The sequence below is a fragment of the Myotis brandtii genome, unplaced genomic scaffold (genome assembly GCF_000412655.1).
Source record: "Myotis brandtii unplaced genomic scaffold, ASM41265v1 scaffold468, whole genome shotgun sequence".
NCBI lineage: Eukaryota > Metazoa > Chordata > Mammalia > Chiroptera > Vespertilionidae > Myotis > Myotis brandtii.
Genome location: NW_005367874.1, coordinates 1,086,425 through 1,111,399, shown reverse-complemented (window position 1 = coordinate 1,111,399; position 24,975 = coordinate 1,086,425).

The following is a 24,975-nucleotide window of genomic DNA, read 5'->3' as shown; positions in this document are numbered from 1 at the left end:
GAAGTCTGACAGGGATTCTGGAATGTTTCTGCTTTACTAAATAAAAGGGCTAGAATCAGGGGTGGGCAAACTTTTTGACTCGAGGGCCACAATGGGTTCTTAAACTGGACCGGAGGGCCGGAACAAAAGCATGGATGGAGTGTTTGTGTGAACTAATATAAATTCAAAGTAAACATCATTACATAAAAGGGTATGGTCTTTTTTTTTTTAGTTTTATTCATTTCAAACGGGCCGGATCTGGCCCGCGGGCCGTAGTTTGCCCACGGCTGGGCTAGATGAAACTGACTCCCCCTTTTCTTTCTTCCTGATTTGAATAAAGATGCGATGTCTGGAACTGCAGGAGTCGTTTTGTGACCAAGAGAATATCAGAGTCATCAGCCCTGACATAAGGACATTGAACCAATACTGAAACCATCAAATTCCAGATTTCACTTTATGTGGAAAAATTTAAAAAGCCTCTTTATTTCAACCACTGCAAGCTGATCTTTCTGTTTCTTGTGACCAAATGCATTTCTGATATGGGTAAGTGACATATATGAAATGCTACAATAGTCACTGGGATTCAATAATTATCAGTTCTATCCTACTCCTCTCACTCCTATGTCTTTTCCTCAAAATGTGAAGTCCTAATCTATATTCTTGGATTGTTCATATTCAGGGTGGGATTTGGGCCCAGATCCAGGCTGGTTTTCTCTATAATCTGTTTCTTCTTCCCACACCCACCGGCGTGTTGCTGTCAGAATCCCAGTCAATGCCAGTCAAGCCAGTTGGTTATAACCCACATGTCATACTTGCTCTATCCCCAAAACTCTAATCTCCATTCCTGCCTTCCCCATTCTCTTCCCCTTCCTTCTTTCAGCCAGAATCTTCTCCACAACATCTCACTTTGTTAACTTTTCTGATGTGGTCAGTCACAGCCAGAAGAGAGGAGAGAGACACGTAGTACAAACAGAATTACCCCGTTTGGCAATGGCAATGGGCAGACAGGAAAACATAACTACTCAAGGAAGCCCTTGGAAAGGAGGGCTACAGAGTTTGAATAATCAATAACAAAAGGCAAAGTTCGGGACAGCTGCAGAGCAGCCATCCGGGGGGACTTTGGGGTGGTAGTTACGAAAAGGAGGGAGTTGGAGAACAAGGTGACCCAGTGCCTTCCCACAAGGTGGTGAGAAGGGGTGTCTGAGGAGTGCAGGAGAAACAGCCAGGGAGCACAATGCAGGCGGGGGCCCCAGCACCCCACAAGGTCCCTGGACAAGGAAAGGGGAAATGGAATTGCCAAAGCTTTGAAACACTTCACGTCCTGCCACAGCCCCTCAGCACAGAAGGGGTGGTGGGTTACCAGATGGTTAACCAGATGAACAATGAAAGACGACAGTATGGGCCGCATTGCCCTTCAGGTAGAATGCCTGGGGTGTGTCCGCAGCTGCCAGACAGCCCTGTCCCTGTTCTTCTTGGGTGAATTGTGACACCTGCTGGTTTACAATGGAGAAGACCCAGACTTCAAAATTTGGTTAAAATTTGCCTGGTGCTAGTGCAGTACAAATGGCTCCCAGTGGATAGGTTTTTGTTAGTGAGATAGCATGTGTCTTTGAGATCCTATGGCCACATGTGGATTCAGCCTCCTACAACCATAGTAGTTTCTAGTCCTGGACGAATGATGGGAGTAACCAGGAAGTGAGCTGCTGTGATAGGAAGGTGTCTCAGAGGTGGACTGAGCACAGAGAGACCGGGTTTTAGGTTCTGCCTCTTTGTGGCCTAGGAACATTAAGCAAATCACCTCTTCTGTTTTTCATTATCTTTAGTCCACCTACCTCACAGTTGCATGTGTAAGGAATCAAATGAGATATGCTTTTGGGAGTCACAAATGTGTTTTAGAATTTTTCAAGCATTGCTTGAATACTGACCATGTGCTAACTACCACAGCGCTAGAGATGCACACATATGCTTACACACACATACATGCATAGTAGTGTGCACATGTATGCACATGATACTGGTGATACAAAAATGTGTCCATTTCAGTTCTAGTCCAGGAGGAGGGACAGACATGTAAAGCAAAGAATCCTGTTCTCTTTGCCTCAAACTCTTCTCCCTCAGCTTGTCTTTCAAACCTCAGCTCAAACGTCACCTCCTCTGGGATGCCTTCCTTCCACGCTCACTGCAATCAAGCTAGGCCAGTGGTCAGCAAACTGCGGCTCGTGAGCCACATGCGGCTCTTTGGCCCCTTGAGTGTGGCTCTTCCTAAGCCTTAGGAGTACCCTAATTAAGTTAATAACAATGTACCTACCTATATAGTTTAAGTTTAAAAAATTTGGCTCTCAAAAGAAATTTCAATCGTTGTACTGTTGATATTTGGCTCTGTTGACTAATGCGTTTGCCGACCACTGAGCTAGGCGACTTGTGACCCTCGCCGAGCATGCCCTGTCCTTTTTCAGGAGCATAAGGCCCGAAGTCGAGTGGCCATATGTTCAAATCCTAGCATCCCCCTTACGAGCTGTGGGGCTTTGGGTCAGTTACATAGCATCACCAAGCCTTGACATCCTCTGCAGTAAAATGGGGCTTATAGCACCTGCTTCCTAGGGTTGTATAAACATTACACCTACTTTCCAGGGTTTTAGAAACATTAACTAAAATGGAAAGACACTTAGAGGAGCACCTGACAAATAAATATGCAAGAAATAACAGTTTTTAGCTTGTTTGTTTTGACATTTTTAATATCCGTCCCTCCCAGCCAGAAGGCAGAGGCCCTATTGATTTTTTTCGTGCCCCGATTCCAGCACCTATCACAAAACCCAAGTTTTTCTCTAGAAAATGCAAGTATAAGTAATCACTTCATAGGGTATTATATGGATTAAAGACAGTATCCTCTCCTGTCAGAAGAAAGGCAGTTCACATAGGTAAGTGTCCAACTGATGTTATTACTAATCATGTAAATCCCAAATGAAATCTTACATGAATTCCAATATATAAATGCATGTGGATTTGTGCTGTAAAAGTGGAACACGGGGTTTAGTACCTTGCTGTTAAGCCTCCATACCTGGTCTCCAGTGCTGAATACCAAGGCACCTCATGAAAACCCAGGTCACCACCAAATAGTTTAATATCCCCGATCAAACCTAAGAGTGACTTCCTCTCATGAAAGATAAACATTTTTTATGGTAATGTTATCTTGCATTTTGTATGGAAGGCAACAACAACAAAAAAGATGCATGCTCTTATTACTCCAAAACCTCTATTAGTATAACAAACAAAAACAGAAGTAAAACATGAATCACTATGTTTCTACTATCTGTGTCTGAGCAGATAGTAAAAGCATTTACTAAGAGAAGCATGATAGTAAATGTTCAGCCTTTCCTATTAACATGACTTATTTCATGATGTATCTGCAATAAAACATTATCCTCAAAAAATGTAAAAAATAGCCATGTTATACTTCACTACAACAGAATTTAATCACCATATATAACAATGTTTCTATGAAAAGAAGTATTAAGAGTTCCAATTTTGAACTGGAAATACCTCTTTAGAGGTAGACTGGTACAGTGGGAAAAGTATGGGTTTTAGACTCAAAAGGCTTGAACTTTAATCCTGGCACTGTCACTACTAGTTACTTAACTAAGATTCAGTTTCTCATATATAAAAAGAAGATAATGGTATGTATTTCTCAGGTTGTTCTATGGATCAAACTAGGTAACAGAATATTGTCTGCCACACAATAGGCACTATTAAGTTCCTTTCCACTTCCTTACAAAGAGATTAGGAGTTCTTGATTAGCTTCAAACTCTTGATTGGACTCCAAAAAAAGATGGGACAAGAAGTAGGTCATGAAGTAGATTCGGGGTAATAGGGGGTAATAGGTTTAGGTACTCTTGATGATTCGACTGGATAAAGGACCTAACTAGCTCTTGATTCTGACTAGCATCCCTATTACGGTCTTCTTCTTCCCCCACCATGGGTACAGAACTTGGCCATCTCCTTTGCTTTACACTTCCACCACTTGCTACTTTCATGTAGAGTCCCCGACAACTACCCCTTGCCCTAGAACCGTGGTCGGCAAACTGCGGCTCATGAGCCACATGCGGCTCTTTGGCCCCCTTAGTGTGGCTCTTCCTAAGCCTTAGGAGTACCCTAATTAAGTTAATAACAATGTACCTACCTATATAGTTTAAGTTTAAAAAATTTGGCTCTCAAAAGAAATTTCAATCGTTGTACTGTTGATATTTGGCTCTGTTGACTAATGCGTTTGCCAACCACTGAGCTAGGCGACTTGTGACCCTCGCCGAGCATGCCCTATCCTTTTTCAGGAGCATAAGGCCCGAAGTCGAGTGGCCATATGTTCAAATCCTAGCATCCCCCTTACGAGCTGTGGGGCTTTGGGTCAGTTACATAGCTTCACCAAGCCTTGACATCCTCTTCAGTAAAATGGGGGTTATAGCACCTGCTTCCTAGGGTTGTATAAACATTACACCTACTTTCCAGGGTTTTAGAAACATTAACTAAAATGGGAAGACACTTAGAGCTGAGTGCCTGACAAATAAATATGCAAGAAATAACATTTTTTAGCCTGTTTGTTTGTTTTGACATTTTAAATTTAATATCCGTCCCTCCCAGCTAGAAGGCAGAGGCCCTATTGATTTTTTTCAAGCCCCAGTTCCAGCACCTATCACCAAACCCAAGTTTTTCTCCAGAAAATGCAAGTATAAGTAATCACTTCATAGAGTATTATATGGATTAAGGACAGTATCCTCTCCTGTCAGAAGAAAGGCAGTTCACATAGGTAAGTGTCCAACTGATGTTATTACTAATCGTGTAAATCAAGTAAGTGCAGCATTCAGAAGTAATCTAGAAAAGGTAATTCATTACCCGTGAACAGGGAAGGCCTACCTAGGAGGAAAGATGCCTGAGCAGGGTTTTAAGGGATGAAAAGAGTTATCTGAATAAACGCAGTCACTGAAGACCCAGTCTCCAGTCTCACAGGGGAGAACATCCTCTCCCCGCAGCTAAGACCCAGAAGAAGACCTAGAGCAGTGATGGCGTGTCAGCATTTTGAAAAACCCTAACTTAACTCTGGTGCCGTGTCACATATAGAAATTTTTTGATATTTGCAACCATAGTACTCCCCCATGGCCGGCCTGGCCCTGATTGGACCCCGATCAGGGCAGGCTGGCCGGCCAACCTCCTGCTGTCTCCTCCTCCTTACAGGCCTGGCCCCGATCCTCCCTGATTGGGGCCGGACCGGCTGGACACCCGTGCATGAATTCATGCACTGGACCTCTAGTTAACAATAAAAAATATATTTTTTAAAAAGTACACAAATGACATCAGTGTTGCAGAGGTTAGACTTGGTACTTGTGTGATCTAACTGTCTGACCTATTGAATGTTCTGTCTGTATTTGCAAAAATGTCAATGCAGGAATATTGTCAGAGGGACAATACATTGTCTCATAGTTTACCTAAGTGAAGCTCTTCATGTTTCATCGTTAGCACTTCATTAACTGTATCTATTTACCAAATTATTGTTCACAAGAACTTTTGGATTGACTAACATTTACAGTTTATTTTAAACTCAAACTAGAAGTAATTATCAAGAATTGTATAAAACCAACCCCAAGTTGAGTCATCATTGGGAACTTGCAAGCATCGGAAGACTCAAGACTGGAATATGTGCAAAGGGGAGGCAGCAGATCTTTCAAAAGCATGCTGGAAGAGCAATGTTTCCAAAATATGACTCCCTCTCACAAGAGCCTACCTACAATGGCTTCCTGTAATCCACAAAATCAAGCAACAGCTCTTTTTTATATACCTTGGTTCTATCCCAACCACTAGGAATACTCACAGGAGCTGGGGCCATTCGTTCTTCTGTGTTCCTGTGATTGTGTCCTGCATTAACGAGTATATCTTGTTTACGAATCCCCCAACAGAGCCCCCAATGTCATTTCTCATTACCCCAGGATGTTCTCCAATCACTCAAATCCCTTTCCTTTCTCCTCTGCACCACCTGGCCAGTTCCTACCTCTGTGTCTTTACTTCTAAAGCTGCCCTGCCTTAAATGCCCTCTCCTTTCACTCCAATTCCTAGCAATTTATCAAGACCCAGCAAAAGGACCACTTGGCTCTACCGTTAACCTTCATTCCCTCATTTCCCTCTCATTAATCTGTTTCTTCTCTGTCCTCTCATAGCACCAGTAGCTACAATACATGATTAAGCACTCGATGACTTGCCAACTTACAGTATAGGGCTGTCTAATTGTTTCAGCACATATGTTCTGTCTGTGAGTAGACTATAAAGGCTTCAAGGCTATAGCCCAAATAGTCTACATCTTTGCTAGTCCCAGAGGGAGGAGCATGGTCTGCATTATAGGCGCTCAAACATTTCCTCCTCCAATGCTAACCTAGCAAATCCAATCAATAAATACTTATTGTGCACCTGCTGGAGACAAAGCCCTTCTCCCTGACCATTTCATCTCCTTGTTTACAGAAAAGCACCACAGGTGAAAATTCAAATGAGCCTGAGATTAGGAAGACTTGGCCAATATTAACGCTCATGAATATTTAGCAGGAATGGCTCATTCACTGGGCTTAGAGCGGTCTCCCTTATAGTCACAGAGCTCTAATAACTGCTGGCATTTAATTGTGCTCATCCGGTAGTAACTAAGCTGCAGAGTTGTGTGAGCTGACAAGTTCAATATGATGGAGAGTAATGGTTTTCGAACCGAGCCTCACACAATTCTTAGGTCCTTCCAAGGCAATTTAGAGGCTGCCTGGGGGACAGAGGGGAGACTAGCAAGTGGTGATGTGATCCTCCATCCCCAAATCAACTCGGGCAGCTCTGTTCGGAAAGCTTCATGTATTGGGCTTTGCTTGAGAAAAATGTTCTGTTACTAAGAATATGTGTAAAAGAAAAGAAAATCCCTGTAGACAAAAGACGGCTTGGAATCAGAAGACAAGATCTTTCCCAGGCTCCGCCAATTATTGCCCGTGGGAAACTAGACACACTGTAATTTTTTCTGAACCTTCAGGTAGAAATATGGCTTACACCAAACACACTGGACTGTTGTGAGGACTAAATGAGGCAACAGAGTATGAAAGCCCAAGGCACAGAGAAGGCACTTAAAAATATTTTACAGGAGAAGAGAGCAACCTCATTATCATCTAGGGTGTGGACATTTGCTGCAATTCTGGTCTTCAGACCAGGTGGGGAATAAGAGACCCCATAAATGCACTCAGAGCAGCGGGCACACCATGGTCAGGCTCACCTGGCAACTCTTCCAGCCTCCAAATCCCTGGACCAGAAATACCCTGCCATGGTCAGACATCCATTTTGTTTCCATGGCACTATGGCCTTTTCCATCACTCTACGTCAGTAATTGATTATGTGTACCATTGTTTAATGTCTATCTCTGGTGAGTTCACATCTGTCTTGTTCAGGGCCAGACTCTGACATCTGTACATTCCTAGTATTGAATAGCCCTGAGTGTGTTTTGCTGAAAAGCACTAAATAATTCAAGTCAGGATACCCCCATGGTGACACTGGGGACCTAAAAAGTATATAAGACAGGATTCCTGACATTAAAGGAATGTCTAGCTCCTGAGAATGACACAGATGGATGTGGTTGCTATTGTTAAACTCTATGCCATCCAGAGGAATAAAAGCAGATTTCTATCTATAGCTGTTATCTCATAAAATGAAAAATCGCTGGACTGATTTTCCACAAATTTGTAGGACCTTTTTGGGACAATCTGACTTAAAACACAGGCTATACCTATACATGAAATTCATTCTGAATTTCATAGCCGAAATGGAAATGCAATAAAAGGACTTTTCATCCAGAAATATAAGCCATAAATATTAAGTTGCTGTGGAAAGAGAAATGTCCTAAATAAAGGTCGCCTGGGTGAATGCCCTGAATTGCACATGGTGCTATATAAATGTGCTGCTTCTCACAAAGGCAGCTCTGCTCGCTGAGTCATGATGAGTCCTATTAGGAATTGATTATTTCATGATGGTTATTGCTTCTCAAGCAAGGCCAGATATCAGAACTAGCTATGACTCTTTCTCATAGCTACAGTTGAGCACCATCTATCTATCTCTCATTCTCAGAACACTCCTCCGGGCTAGGTATTATTGTGCCTATTGTATCATTGAGTTAAATCAGGATCTGAGAAGTTCATTGTCCAATGACAACTCAGGAAGTAGTTCAGTTGGTAGTTGAACCCCAAACTCTCTGACTCCAAAGCCCTAGGTCTTGCATTAGGTCATTTTTGTTTCTGGGAGATGAGGGAACTGGAACCTGAGACTTTGCAATTTTGCACCAGACACATCCCAGACCAGTGATGGCGAACCTTTTGAGCTCAGCGTGTCAGCATTTTGAAAAACCCTAACTTAACTCTGGTGCCGTGTCACATATAGAAATTTTTTGATATTTGCAACCATAGTAAAACAAAGACTTATATTTTTTATATTTATTTTATATATTTAAATGCCATTTAACAAAGAAAAATCAACCAAAAAAATGAGTTCGCATGTTACCTATGACACGCGTGTCATAGGTTCGCCATCACTGACCTAGAAGAAGACCCAGAAGAAGACAGCCTAATCAGAGAAGACCTCCAGAGGTGACTGGAGTGGAAATGTGAGGAGTTAACCAGGCTGTGAAAACAGGAAAATCTTTTGTTCAGAAGGAACAGCAGGTGAGAGTGTGAATGCTGGGAAACTGCAAAGTGTTCCATCGAGTTCAGGCCTTGGGTTCATGGGCAGGACTGGAAAGAGTAGAGCTGAAGAGAGAAGTCAGGAGCCAAATAATGAAGAACCTTACAAGCCATACTAAGGAATCTGGATTTTATTCAGAAGGTACTGGGAATAGCTGAAGGCAGCAGAGTCAGACAGCTGCTGGGAGGTGAGTCCAAAAGCTTTTGAAAGAACAGACAGGCTGGATGTGAGGAAGTAGATGTGATGAGAGGCCTGAGTGGATTAAAATGTAATTGGGCGACACAATCAATAGTATTTATGGACTAATTTGATGTGGGAAACAAAAAAAGGACTAATAATCCTGAATTTAACTTGGGTCACTGGGTAGATTATGAAGCCATTCACCGATTCAAAGAAAACAAGAAGAAAGCAAGTTTATAATGGAAAGGGGCCAGCATGGTTTTGTATGTATTTCATTTGGAGTTTCTACAGAGCCCAAATCGATTCTCTTCCTTGATATCATGAAACATCCCATTTCCTCTTGCCCAGGCTACCTGCGCGTTTACATAGACATCCTAAGTCTTTGTTTTTCAGTTCCTACAAACTCACACATTGTTGTCATCAAGTTCTCTCCAGCTTCCCAAGAATTTTGTCACATAGTAGCCTCCCTAGCATTCCCCTGGGCCACCAACCCCTCCAAGAGCCTGCCTAGACTATTAGGGAAGCAAGTGTCCAGTCAGCAATTTCAAGAATGGAGCTGGAGCTCAGCGTCTGAGCCAGAGCATACATTTGAGAGTGATCAGCCCAGAGTTTGTATAAGGGCAGCACTGAGAACAGATGAACTAGCCCATGGGGATGGGGAGGGACATGGAGGCTTGGGCACAGCTGGAAGCCTGAGGAACAAGAACTAATAAAAGAAGAACTAGGCAGCGGAAGACGAGCTGACAAAAATAACCAAGGGGTGGCCTCAGAGTTATGGGAGAAAAACCATGAGAAACTCAAAGGAGGAGGGCAATGAACAAGCAGTGGTCAGAGACATCAAGTGCCATAAAGAAATAAGGACGGAAATCTAAATTCGGGCTGAGAACAGATGAACTAGCCCATGGGGATGGGGAGGGGCAAGGAGACTTGGGCACAGCTGGAAGCCTGTGGAGTAAGAATAAAAGAAGAACAAAGCAGGGGGAGACGAGCTGGCAAAAGTAATCAAGGGGTGGCCTCAGAGTTATGGGGAAAAAACCATGAGAAACTCAAAGGAGGAGGGCAATGAAAAGCAGTGGTCAGAGACATCAAGTGCCATAGAGAAATAAGGACGGAAATCTAAATTCGGAGGTTGTGGGTGCCTGGGTGGTTTCAGTGGTGGGAGCAATTGAAGATGAAGTGAGGAAATGGAGATGATATTTTGAAAAACAACTCTTTCAGGAAGTTTGTCTGTGAAAGAGACAGAGGGCAGTAGCTAAACTTAAAGGTAGAAAGTATTTTGGGGTTTTGTTCTTGAACATTTGTGAGCGTGGTGAAGCAGCGTGTAGTAAAGTGCATGTAGCTCAAGTTCTAGAGACAGACTCTCTGAGTTCAAGTCCCAGCTCCACACAGAAGCTGTGTGACCTTGAGACCATTCTCTAACTTCTAAGGATCCCATTTTGCTTTTCTGTAAGATGAGATAACACTAACTATAGAGTTTTGAGCATTAAATAAGTTACAAGATGCTGAGTGCTTGGATAGTGCCTGACCCATTGTAAATAATAAGTAGTGGCTGCTTTTGTTGTTATTCCTATTTGATAATAGGACAGAGCCATTCAAAGGAGACACTGAAGATGCAGGAAAGATAAGGAAGTGGTGATGGAGCAAAGTTCCTGAGGAGGCAGGAGATAGAGCAGAGCTTGGAAGAAGGGGGAGCCTTGGGCAGGAGCAGGGACCACCCTCCTAGCTTCTGAGTAAGAGGGAAGCACCAAGGGGTTTCAGATTCAGATTATCTTAGGGAATTAGGGCACAGAAAGGTGAGAGCGCCTCTAGTTTTCACTGTGAAGTACGAAACAAGGTCATCCGCTGAGCACAAAGAAGAAAGTGATGAGATGGAAATCGGGTTGGCATCAGAAGAGTGAGTGGGAACATCTGATGTTGCTCTTAGGGAGAGTGGAGACAGAGCTGTGCAGAACATAGGGCTGAGCAGTGGTCTGGAGAGGAGTCCGAGATACCCCCAGAGCACCACTGCCTGAATTTCCCTGGCACATTAATAGCCTGTGGAGGAACAGAGATGACTATGGATTGGATTGCTCCATGGTTGAGACTGTGAGAGGTTGTGACAGCAAGTTAAAGGGACAAGGACATTAAGAGTAGTGAAAGGTGGGCCAGAAAGTGGTGAGGTGGTGGTTGAAACATCAAAGATATGAAGCCAGAAGAGGATGAAAATGGAGGTATCAAAGGAGCTGATGTCTCAACAAGTAGGCACTTTAAAGTAAGAGAATGAGAGATGGAAGGAGAGGAGCTGGTAGCCAAAGGATTCAAAAACTGGTGTCATGGATTCAAGAGGACAAAGATATGAAGCCAGAAGAGGATGAAAATGGAGGTATTAAAGGAGCTGATGTCTCAACAAGTAGGCACATTAAAGTAAGAGAAAGAGATGGAAGGAGAGGAGCTGGTAGCCAAAGGAGTCAAAAACTGGTGTCATGGATTCAAGAGGACCACAATTTTTTTTTTTTGCTATTGTTCCCCTTGAGAGGCAGAATCTAATTTCCTTCCACTTCAATCCAGGCTAGGCACAGCGATGAGCTTGACCAATAGAATAGAGTGTAAGTGATGATTTGGGCTTCATAGCCTGGTTCATGAGGAACCTTGTAGATTTTACTTAGAACACTGGCTCTTTAAGTCCTGAGCAGCCTTATAAGAAGTCCAACTATTCTGAGGTCACCATTTTGAGGAAACCAAGGAAAGAGGGCACCAGAAGTGGTCCTGGGACTCCCAGAAGAGAATGATCGATGCCTGGCGAGCCCTCTGTCATTCCAGGCCCAGTTATTCAAATCACCCAGCTAAGGCCCCAAATATCATGGAACAAAGACTAGTTGCCCTTGTTGAGCTCTGACCACCTGGCAGATTTCTCAACTAAATAAGTGCTTATTGTTTGGGTGGTTTATTATGCAGCACTCAACAACCAGAACAATTGGAGTTAAGCTTTTATGGTGATGCAGTCTCGGCTGAAGCAAGAGCCAGGGATTGGCCATGATCAGGTGGCTGGCTGAAGAATATAATAGTGAAGCTTACTGATGTCAAGAGGGCCACACAGGATAAAGGAACCCCCATTTGGGACAGTCAGGAAACCAGATCAGAGAGAAGGAAAGCAGAGAAACTTATCAGAATGTGCTAACCCCACAAGAGAATAGTTTCATTGTCAAATAACATAGGAAAAAAATCTATTTTCATTTGAACACGCTAATTAGGTATCAATCTAACTGTTCATGCAAGCTGGTCCCAAGAAACATACCTGGCAACTGTTTAAATTTAGAGTGCATGATGTTGCCCTAGGTCCGTGGTCGCAAAACTGCAGCTCGCGAGCCACATGTGGCTCTTTGGCCCCTTGAGTGTGGCTCTTCCTAAGCCTTAGGAGTACCCTAATTAAGTTAATAACAATGTACCTACCTATATAGTTTAAGTTTAAAAAATTTGGCTCTCAAAAGAAATTTCAATCTTTGTACTGTTGATATTTGGCTCTGTTGACTAATGAGTTTGCCGACCACTGCCCTAGGTGATCACTCTATAAATGTGAAATGATAAATTTCATTTCTCTAAAATGACATTTTTATAAAGCTGTCCTGCCCTAAAAAAAAAAATCCTGCCTAGCCAGTGTGGCTCAGTAGTTGAGCATTGACCTATGAACCAGGAGGTCACAATTCAATTCCTGGTCAGGGCACATGCCCGGCTTGCATCCCAAGTAGGCAGCATGCAGGAGGCAGCTGATCGATGATTCTCTTTCTTCATTGATGTTTCTATCTCTCCCTCCCTATCCCTTTCTCTTTGAAATAACACACACACACACACACACACACACACACACACACACACACCCCTCTTCCTGTGTTTTCCCAACTATCCACACTGATGTTCAATTCAAAGACCTGGGCATTACTTTTGATTCATCCTTTACCCACCCGACCACTTCACATCCAATCAATTTCTGATCCGCGCACTAAATACCTCTGAAATTCATCCACTTCTTTCCATTTCTACTGCCACTAACCTAGTTCAGGCTACCATTCCCATGCTTAGTATTAAGGGTTTGGGCTCTGACTTCAGGCTGACTTGCTCTGCCATGTATTAATGGGATGGACTTGGACAAGTTACTCATCAACAGAATTCTTAATCCTCTAGACCTGTGGTCGGCAAACTGCGGCTCGCGAGCCACATGCGGCTCTTTGGCCCCTTGAGTGTGGCTCTTCCTAAGCCTTAGGAGTACCCTAATTAAGTTAATAACAATGTACCTACCTATATAGTTTAAGTTTAAAAAATTTGGCTCTCAAAAGAAATTTCAATCTTTGTACTGTTGATATTTGGCTCTGTTGACTAATGAGTTTGCCGACCACTGCCCTAGGTGATCACTCTATAAATGTGAAATGATAAATTTCATTTCTCTAAAATGACATTTTTATAAAGCTGTCCTGCCCTAAAAAAAAAAATCCTGCCTAGCCAGTGTGGCTCAGTAGTTGAGCATTGACCTATGAACCAGGAGGTCACAATTCAATTCCTGGTCAGGGCACATGCCCGGCTTGCATCCCAAGTAGGCAGCATGCAGGAGGCAGCTGATCAATGATTCTCTTTCTTCATTGATGTTTCTATCTCTCCCTCCCTATCCCTTTCTCTTTGAAATAAATTTTTAAAAATATTTTTTAAAGACATCCTATTATTCAATTGATTTCACTACCTCCCCCTCAATTGCCATGTATTGCCACATAGAGCCCTGTTTCTTTCTCTTGTGATGAAAAACATTCAGCAAGTTCGTATGGAGCATCTGCTATGTGCCAAGCTCTGTTAGGTGCTGGACTTAGATTTGTGTTAGCCAAACAATGTCCAAGCACTTAAGACATGCCAGGGCTTGTACTATGTATGCACTTTTCAAGCCTTATCCCATTCAAACATCAATAATGAGTAGGTCCTGCTTCAGGTAGGGCTCAATCAGTGGGGAGTCCTTAGGGAAGGTGGTCAGGAAAAGAAGCTGGATCTAAAGTGGGGGAGAGAAGAACGAGCTGGAACCCATAGGATGCACTGAAGTCAGTCCATGAGGCTGGACTAACATCATGTAAGGTTTTGTTTCTGATCTTGGTAGCGAGTATCCTATAAAAGCCAGGGCCTGCCCTAGAGCTAAACAGACACACCTGGCCCAGGGGTCAGAGAAGCCAGAGGAGGATCCAGCAGAGGGCAGAGCCATTGCAGGTCTGGTCACTACCTCCCGCCAACCAGTGAGCCAGCAGGTAAGCAGCAATGGGTGTGAACTACAAAACACCTGCAGCTGACTTGCACTTTGCAAATCTCCCTTGGAATCTCTGTTGGGGCCCTCTCTAACCAGAAATATATAAGAGAGGGAATTCTGGCAGGGGTCAGAGAAGCCAGAGGAGGATCCAGCAGAGGGCAGAGCCATTGCAGGTCTGGTCACTACCTCCCGCCAACCAGTGAGCCAGCAGGTAAGCAGCAATGGGTGTGAACTACAAAACACCTGCAGCTGACTTGCACTTTGCAAATCTCCCTTGGAATCTCTGTTGGGGCCCTCTCTAACCAGAAACATATAAGAGGGAATTCTGGGAAGTGGATTTCAGCCAGCCAAGTTGCCACATTGCAAAGCCACCACAGAGCCTGTTCAAACAACAGTAGTTAGTAGGCACAGTCATCACCAAAATTTTAACAGAGGCATAAATTGAGGCTGTGTTCTCAGAAACTCATGCTCTGAGCAGACAGACGCAGGCCCGCTCGATGCCAAAGCCTGCCCTGTGAGTCGTCACAGCATTCTTTGCTTCCACTTCTGGAAAGTTCCAAATGGTGGCAGACAATAAAACAGCTTGAACCCTTTAGCCCCCAATTTGGCCACATGTGGGCACCGGGCCTAGGAGCTAGGAGCTTTTCAGATGCCTAAGTAAGAAGTGCGAGCCCTGACAAAGGAAATATACCAAGAAAACTTAAAGTTCAAACTAATGTGCATTTAATTATAATTATGTGTTGACACATCTTCGACTGATATACAACTTATTCACAAAATTTTAAATTTTATATGAGGCAAGATTTAGATGGATTAATGTGTTTGATATAATGTGAGATGACAGTGCCCAAACTAAAGAGTGTCCAGGGTCTACAATTTCTTCTAGACAAAGGAAAGGGGTGGGGGAAAGGTGATGTTGCTAAAATCTAATTTGGAGCAGACACTATTGTCCTGTCTTCTTCTGCAATTTGGAATTGCAGGTGTAGAGAGAAAAGGGGGGAAAAATCACCTTATCTTCACTACGTTCTATAGAAAATTGAAGCAAAAATGGGTAGCCTTGGTCTTGGCACACTGCCCACCGTGCTGATGTGTTGGGAGCATTTTAAGCATATCACTGCAGGTGGCTGACTGAACAGAACCCAGAAACAGCCTGATTAAATTTAGCAGCAGATTGAATTGCGCTCACCAAGACATTTGCCTCTGCCTGTTCCCTTCATCCTCTCAGCTCAGGCTGCAGGATGCCTAATCATGGAAGGCAGCCTTCTAGCAAATTCAATTAGCCAAAGAAATGGAAAGAGACAGAACTTCTTCACAGAGATGGCCATGAGCAGAGTGGGGGGGGGCAGGGGGGGATTCAGCACACCGCCAGATAAAGCTCATCCTTGGGGGGCGGGCAGATATTCCCACAGGTGTAGTAGCTCCCCACCCCAGGGTGGAGGGAGAGGGGGACAGTTAGCTGAGACAGAACCAGACACTTCCGGTTGGGTTCCTGCCTCTGCAGGACTTCACCTCCATGAGAATGCATAAGCTCTGGTGTCCTGACCTTTGTGGCTATACAGCACTTGATCTGAATACTTGAAATACTCACACATGGTGGTCAGGGAGAGCGGCCGGGACTGAGCACTTACCGAGTGGCAGGCATTGTGCTAAGCCAGTCTGCCCTCTGCATTCACAACACTGGCTCTCAACCACTATGATACACTGACCTCCTGTAACCAAGACTGTCACCTTCCACCACCACCACCTACCAGGTGCCCACTGCTTCCCCAAGATGAGAGCACGACTGCGTTTTAACTCCCACATCAAGGAGGACATTGGTACCTCCCTCCTCCTTCCAGATGCCCGTATTCTAAGCCATAATGATGTACACCTATTTGACCTGTCTCTGGGGAATGCCGATCTCATTCCTCTTGCCTTATCTAAAAGGACTGCTGTCTCTTTCTCTTGAGACCTCAGACAGGGCTTACTTGTTAATCTCAAACTGAACTTAATTGAAACATATTGAGAGAGAGTATTGGTTGTTAATAGTGTTGTTAAAAGTTCTTTGGAGCTGTATGGCCCGAGTTTGAATTCCCGCTTTATTATTGATGGTCTCAAATGTATGGTTTTTAGCAAGTACTGAAGATCCCTGTTTCCCTCAGTTTTCTCATCTTTAAAATAGACATCATAATAGTACCTACTTCACACAGGCTGTTGTAAGAAATAACAATATATGTAAAATGCTTACTATCACATGTACCACATAGTCCACACTTAATAAACATTAGCACTTTCTATTATGGCTGGATGCTAAAACATGTGCTGGTCAATGAATCAGACATTATCCCCAACTCTTAGTAGGCTGCAGTTCAGTGGAGGGAGCAGATATTAAAATGTCAACCTAGCCCTAACCGGTATGGCTCAGTGGATAGAGCATCGGCCTGCAGACTGAAGGGTCCCAGGTTCGATTCCGGTCAAAGGCATGTACCTTGGTTGCAGGCACATCCCCAGTAGGGTGTGTGCAGGAGGCAGCTGATCAATGTTTCTCTCTCATCCATGTTTCTAACTCTCTATCCCTCTCCCTTCCTCTCTGTAAAAAAATCAATAAAATATATTTATAAATAAATAAATAAATAAATAATAAAATGTCACCCTAATGCAATAGGATGAACACTGGAAGTCCAGATAGCCAGGGGTTCACAACCTTCCTTCTGTCCCCAAACTCCTGAAGAATAAGAGGAGTTCCCACGGGAGCAGTGGCTCACTACAGCACTGGCTGAGTAGCAGGATGGAGGAAAAGGGAGGCCACCCTATGTCACATTTCTCACTTTCCAACTTGTCCAAAGACCTGAGTGACTGATGACATGACATACATTATAGCCCATCACTACTTTCAACAAATCTTTGTTAAACGCAAATGTGCAAGATCCTGTCTGAGGCTCTGCACAGTGTCACAACCTAGCCAGAGAGAGAACATTGAATAAAAAATTGCAAGTGTGCTGTGCATCAGAAAGTAGAGACATTGGGCCGATAGGTTAAAATTTCCTGAAGGACATGAGACCAACGTGGAGTAGGAGTTAGTTCAGAGAAGGGTGTGAGGAGCCTTAAAAGCACGTTTGTCAAAATAAAGAGACCTCACCCCAAATTATGACCCATATTATCCTTAAAACAGATCAGACATTATCCCCAACTCTTAGTAGGCTGCAGTTCAGTGGAGGGAGCAGATATTAAAATGTCAACCTAGCCCTAACCGGTATGGCTCAGTGGATAGAGCATCGGCCTGCAGACTGAAGGGTCCCAGGTTCGATTCCGGTCAAAGGCATGTACCTTGGTTGCAGGCACATCCCCAGTAGGGTGTGTGCAGGAGGCAGCTGATCAATGTTTCTCTCTTATCGATGTTTCTAACTCTTTATCCCTCTCCCTTCCTCTCTGTAAAAAAATTAATAAAATATATTTAAAAAAACCAATCTTATTTTATTTTAGACATTTTTACCCCCATTCATCCAGTCAACGATTATTTATTGCCTGTCTTCTGTCTATGATGGGCACTGGGCATATAAGGGGGATGAGATACAGTTTCTTTCCTCAAGGAGAATACTTCTTAATGGATTAGATGGCCAACAAATAGGAAGCTTGAGTCTGTTTTTTTAAAAAATAAACTTTTATTGATATATAACGTACGTTGTTATGGTATGGTTCCTCCTTCTCCCTCCAATGTGGTAAATTGTTATATAAGGACAAAGAAGCTTAATCCATCTTTTCCAAAGGGGAGGCTTTGGTAATAGATGCAAGCTCTAAATACGCTTTTGTAAACCACTATTACTTGATTATTAACCATTAAATTTGTATTATTTTGAAATAATTAGTAAGAGCTATAAAAGTGTTATTTACCTGCTCATGTGTTTGTTTCACTAGAGATGCAGAAATCAGATATCTTAATGTATTTATGATATTAAAGTGAAAACAACTTTTGTCTCTGACTTCATAGTGTACTTAATAATCAAAACACATTTTTTCAACTTTCATTTTTATAAGGTCAGGCTAACTCATGAAAAACAAACAGAGACCTCACCCCAAATTATGACCCGTATTATCCTTAAAACAGATATATAAGCAGATGCAAAATCCCGTAAGATGTAGATTGAGAATAGAATTCTCACTTGTTCTTAATAATTTGAAAAACTACCTCATGAATAAAACTAAGTTAAAATCCTAAAGCATACAATTATAATTTATAGCCTTTAATATGGAAAAGGAAAGGAGTAGATACTTATAATAGTTAAGAACACAGCTATAAGCACAGTTAAAAGTAATTTGAAGCATCAGTAAGAATATAAAATATACATGTAGGCAGATATATACTATTATCTTCAATCCCTTCCTCTCTGGCCCTAGAATTTCTCTTACAGTTGACAACCAACACTCTTTTCTCATAAATTATCAAATTAAAAGCCATTATATATTCACCCTCGATATAATGAACCAATAAACTAATTAAATAAAGCTGCCACCTTGCTTTTCCTCCTAAGTCTAACCTTGAGCAGCCACTGCCATTTAGATTCCAGTCATGTCTTCCTGGCTGTCTCTACTGTCTCCTAAGAAATACCATCTGGGGCGGTTACATCCTCCCTCCCAGTCTGGGAGATTAATGGACCCATCACAGCACAGGTCAGAGGCAGCCTGGTGAGAGGCTTCTCATGGTCCCCAAGTTACTTAGAAAGGGAGTGAGAAAGAATTTAAACAGAAAAGTCTACAAATACATTGGAATCGGACAAAAGTCGGAGCTGAATATAGAAAGAAGCAATATTGATATCATGTATCAAGTATTATCCTTTATACCAGGAGGACAGGGTGACAAGGTGCCCAGGAAAATGACAGCACCTCGCCATCAGCATGGACTGGCATTTAGGATGAAGGCACTTTAAAAAAAAAAAAAAAAAAAAAAATCAAATTATGCACCATCCAACTAGAAGTCCAAGGGAAGAATAGGGACTCAAGCAACAGTGTCAAGACTGTGTGTTGACCCCATTCTGGCCTACTGCAGACGGCTTTCCTCCATGCAGCAGGGAGAGGAGAGGAAGAGAAATGGCCACAGGCCAATAATCTACTGGCAGAAAGAGAGAACCTCATTTGCTCTGCCTCTGCATGTGATGCCACAAAAGCACTTTGATTGGTCCAGCTGGGTCCCATGCGCATCCATGTAACAGCCACTGTGGCCAGGGCTATGTGGTACTAGGATGAGCTAGGCCAGGTCTCAAGCACACCCTGAAGGTAGGGAATGGCATTCCTAGATTCTAATTAGCCCAAATCATGAAGATGATGTAGTCTTTCCTCATTTGAAAAGTGGAATTGTCCTTACACTGAGATTAAAAGAATCCAGTACTGCCCGGCCAGGGTGGCTCAGTGGTTGAGCATTGACCGATGAACCAGGATTCCTGGACAGCGTACATGCCCTGGTTGCAGGCTCAATTCTCAGTGGGGACATGCAGGAAGCAGTTGATCGATGTTTCTATCTCTCTATCCCTTCCCCTCCCCCTCTTCTCTAAAATCAACATTTTAAAAAAAGAAAAGAAAAGAAGAATCCAGTACTGAGAAACAATATCCCCCTTGGCACTTCAAACTGCTTAATAAATGTGAAGACGTTACTCTGTCAGGATTTCCATTGTCAAATAATCACCACCCAGAAACCAAACAGACCAAAAGGTAGATGCCTTTTATTGTGCACTATTCTTTTATGTACAGTGGGGCCTTGACTTACGACTGTCCCGACTAACGAGTTTTTCGAGATATGAGCCATCTCTTGGCCGATTTTTTGCTTTGAGTTGTGAGCTAAAATTCGGGTTACGAGCCAGCTTCAGATACCCCGCCGCTAGTTGGCGCAGTGAACGTCACAGTGAAGGCCACAACATCAGCCCAGCATCACGTGTCTCACTCGTTCACTTTATGATTTGACATATGAGTAATTTGAGTTACGAGCTCCGTCACGGAACGAATTAAACTCGAAAGCCAAGGCCCCACTGTATATGTTTATTATCATTCATTTACTCATTCATCATTTATTGAGCATTTACTATGTGCCAGATATTGTGCTAGTCACTCTATGTCCATTACATTAGTCTTCACAATAACCTTACAAGATACTATTAGTAACCCCATTGCACAGTAAAAAAAAAGAGAGAGAGAAAGAGAAGAGAGGGAGAGAGAGAGAGAGAGGTTCAAGAGGTTAAGTAATTTGCCTAATATTTCACACATGTGGACTTGAGCACATGTCAAGCCAAAGGCCATGTCCTTAAACAATAGGCAACACTTGGTAGAGGTATGAGCAAAACAGGGCATAGGAAAATAGTGATTAATTTTATCCAGGGGAAGTCTTCAAGGGTGTTAGAATTTGCCCATCGGGGAATATGGAAAAGGGCCTTGAGGCAGAGGAAAGAAGTGTGGGAAGATGTTATGCAGGGCAAATGCTATTTTTCAATGTTTCAAGTCAAAGGCCAATGAATCCTCCTAACACACTACTGGAGGGGATAGTTTGAATTAGTGGAAGGTCTAAACTATGTTCATTCATAAACAAAATTAAATGCTGTTTTATTACATTTAGTATGCTTACATCACAAAATTCTTTCTCTCTCTCTCTCTCTCTCTCTCTCTCTCTCACACACACACACACACACACACATACAACTTGTCAAAAATTCTGCCTTTCTAGCTATAAAGCAAACCATTTTTGACCCTGTTGACATTAGTGGACAGACCCCCAATATTTTCTTAATTATTTTATTGGGATTACACGCCCTTTCTCTTTGAATTCTCTCAACCACCTTTCCCAGCCTAATTATTCGAAGGTTACTACTACATCTGTTAATATGCCAATGAAGATCAACATAAGATATCAACCATTTCAGATAACAAATGAAGTTTAGTAAGTTTCGTTTTCGTTTAATTAGTTTTTAAATTAAAGGTGACAATTATTGCCTTGGGGGGAGAGGGGATCAGATTAAAGGTTTAAATAATCCTGGGAAGTAAAGTAGAAAGACAGAATTTCCTCTTTCCCAGGATAAACTGCTTCTCCACCCAACACCTCAGTAAGGAGTAACACCATCCCCCCCAGTTGACCAATTAGGAAACTGAGGCCATATCATACTCCCCTCACACCCCTCATTCTTTCTCCCCTTTCCTTCATGTAATCCCCATGCTCTGTGAATTCTGCCTCCTCCATATTTTTGGTCCCACCCCTCTTCACCATTTCCTGTGTCACTTCCTCAATTCACAATTCATGGCCCTCCTCTTCCCTGCTCTGGTCTAGCTGCCTCCTGTCCATCCTTTGGAGTGAGCTTGTTCAACCCAATGCTGCCAAGTGTCCCTCTTCACTGGCAAGAGTCACTGGTCCAAGCAAGGTTAACCACAGTCCTTCCTAGAACTGTGACACAGAGGCTAAAAAATCAAACACCTTCTCATGTCTTCTGCCATGCGGGAAAGGCAGTTTGCAGTAGGCGAGGCTAAGGCCAACATTCAAAAAGAAGCAGAGGTGAGCAGATGAGCAATAGAGAATCCTGGCAATGTCAAATCCTTGGCCCTCGTCCCTAATCTGATTTCTTACAGTTACCCTGATATGTTTATCAACTGCAGGAGATAGATAGTAAATTATCTTTTTGCTTAAAAAAAAACCCCACAATGTTAATTGTGTCCATCCCTAGATCTTCACTAAATCCCCTTACTTTGAGGGTGAAGTCCAAGCTTATAAAATGAGCCCTTAATAGCCTGCCTTCTATCGCCCACCTCCAGTCCTACCTCACCATGCCCCTTACACACTGAAAGTTCCAAGCCACATCAACACCGAGCTGCATTTCGTTGTGTTGCTATCAGTGTTACAATTCGTGTCCTTGCTGGTGATGCACTGACTCCACCATACTTCCTTTTGGTGCTAGACCTTTGCCGTCCACATAACCATGCTTGCCTGCTGAGCTAAATTCCATCAGTCCTTCAAAAGGCTCCTACCGGAGCAAACCCCTGCTGAGCTAAATTCCATCAGTCCTTCAAAAGGCTCCGGAGCAAACCTCCTTGTCCAGTGGTTCTCAACCTTCTGGCCCTTTAAATACAATTCCTCATGTTATGACCCCCAACCATAAAATTATTTTCGTTGCTACTTCATAACTGTAATTTTGCTACTGTTATGAATTGTAATGTAAATATCTGATATGCAGGATGGTCTTAGGCGACCCCTGTGAAAGGGCCGTTCGACCCCCAAAGGGGTCGTGACCCACAGGTTGAGAACCGCTGGCCTTGTCCATGCACCCTTCGCCTCTAAATACAGCTCCACTGAAGCAAAATAAACACACTACCTGGTAAATCTGCTTACCTTCCTGCCTTCTCCATTCAATGAAAGCAGGGAAGGACTGCTTCTTCCTTTTCCAAACTAAACAGTTTTGGTTCCTAAACTGGCCCCCACACACAGAGGGCAGGAAGAGACTGAAGAAAAAGGCAGATTATACCAGGCTGGTTGGTGGCAGGTTTCCTTAAGTTTTTGAATATGTAACTTCATTTACTTTCGATTCATTAATTTTTTTCCTAAACTGCTGTAAAATCAGCAAAAATGCCTTGGCAACTTTAGCATTGTTCCTAGGATATTGGCTGGCACCCAAAGGGTTAATATGTAAGGGAACTGACACACGAGGCTTGCTATTAGCGGCTAGAAGAGAGTGGACCTTCACACCCGCTTGCCAGACTCTTAAATGTTTATACAGAGGCCTTAACTCAGTAGTTCTCAACCTTCTGGCCTTTAAATACAGTTCCTCATGTTGTGACCCAACCATAAAATTATTTTCATTGCTACTTCATAACTGTAATGTTGCTACTGTTATGAGTTGTAATGTAAAATATCTGATATGCAGGATGGTCGTAGGCGACCCCTGTGAAAGGGTCTTCGACCACCAAAGAGGTCGCGACCCACAGGTTGAGAACCGCTGCCTTAACTGGTTCGGTCGCATATGCCATGCAGATGGTCTCAACGGCACTGGACTCAAGGCTACCCACACATGGTGCTCGTTTCCAGTGGTCGGCAAACTCATTAGTCAACAGAGCCAAATATCAACAGTACAACGATTGAAATTTCTTTTGAGAGCCAAATTTTTTAAACTTAAACTATATAGGTAGGTACATTGTTATTAACTTAATTAGGGTGCTCCTAAGGCTTAGGAAGAGCCACACTCAAGAGGCCAAAGAGCCGCATGTGGCTCTCGAGCCTCAGTTTGCCGACCACAGCCCTAACCTAAGCTGGTGGCAGCCTTCTTTTTCTCCTCCCTTCCCCAGGGATGCCCCCTCTTAGCTCCCAATCAGGCTTTGCCACAAGCACTTGAACCTTACCCTGCGGCAGTTTTCGCCCTCCCAGCTTTGCAAAACAGCAGCTAAAGTCTCCAGCTTCTACCCTGCCCCCCACCTCGTGCGCCAGCCCTGAAGCTAGCAGAGAAGTGGACACCACACATCCTTCCCTAGCCTCAGCTCTTCTGACTTTCTGACTTAAGCTTCAGCCTCCAGTTGGGCATCGGTGGGCGAGGTGGCCTGCGGAACTACCCACTGCAGAGGCCAGCCCAGTGGGGCAGCCACTGGCCTCCCTTCTTTGCCACAGAGCTGTATGCACGGTTCCTCCACGAAACGTATTTGCACCCGCTGGCGTCTTCAGGGTGCCCGCATCCACAGGCAGTGTCCACAGGCATCTAACATACGGGCCACCCCTCCCCACAAAGAGGTCCATGGCCAACCCAGGCTTTCTCCCAGGAATGCCTTACCCAAGTCCCATTTCTCCTGCACCGGGACGGGCTCACCAATTTTTATTTTGCAGGCCGGCCCCAGTACTAGGAGAGTGAGGAGAGACTGTAGAGAGAGGCAGGCCGCCCCAGATGGGCAGGTGGCAGGTTTAACAAACAAGGGAACTTACGTAGGAGGCTTGTCCTTGGCGGCTGCAACATGACATCTCCACCCTCAGCCCTCTGAATCTTAAGAGTTTATATAGAGGCCTTAACTGGATTCAGTTGCGTATTCACTCCAGATGGTCCCAATAACACATTACTGTCTCAAGGCTACATCCTTAAAACGGCTCCAGCTGTGGGAATGGTGGGCCAAGGGTACATTTCAAACACAGGAGAAGGGGTGGGGAACCTCCATTGCCTGGGTTCAGCTGGTGGGTCCATGACCTCCTCCAACACAGAGCACTTGCAACACATAGCCAATAGTCAGCAGTGGATGATGAATGAATGAATGAATAAATACACTGAGATACTTCAGCTTTAACATCTTGGAAATGACATTGTACCGCCTTGTTTTAGAAAATCCACTAACTTGTGCTAGGCAGGAATGCCCCCACAACTTGACTGAACTCTGCAATATATACATATTCAACTCACAGGTTAGATTTTCTTGTGATTGAGCTGATTCTCTTAAACAGTTTAATATTAGCTTTTAATTACATCCTGCCATGCAACTAGTGCTTTAATAAATGTAAGGAAACCCCTCTGCATATCAACAGAGGTGAATTCAATTCAGTAATTCTTTTTAATTAAGCATTTTTGTGCTCTAGTGGTCACATGGCTCTGGGAGATGTCATTTCCATGAGCTTGTCAAGTGGAGAATGCTGAGCTGTTACTTGAATACCTTGAAGGGCTTCCTGTTTCAAGATGGGTTGGGTTTTATTTATTTATTTATTTATTTTTTGGGGGGGGTTGTTTTAGTGATTTCCAAAGGCAAGCTAGTCCCTGGCACGTCCTCAAAGGTCTTCTGCATTATTTCATTCCCCTTCCCCAAAGCAGTAGTCATGGGGGCTGAGGGCTTTTCTCATGCTGCATTCCCCTCCATGCAGCACG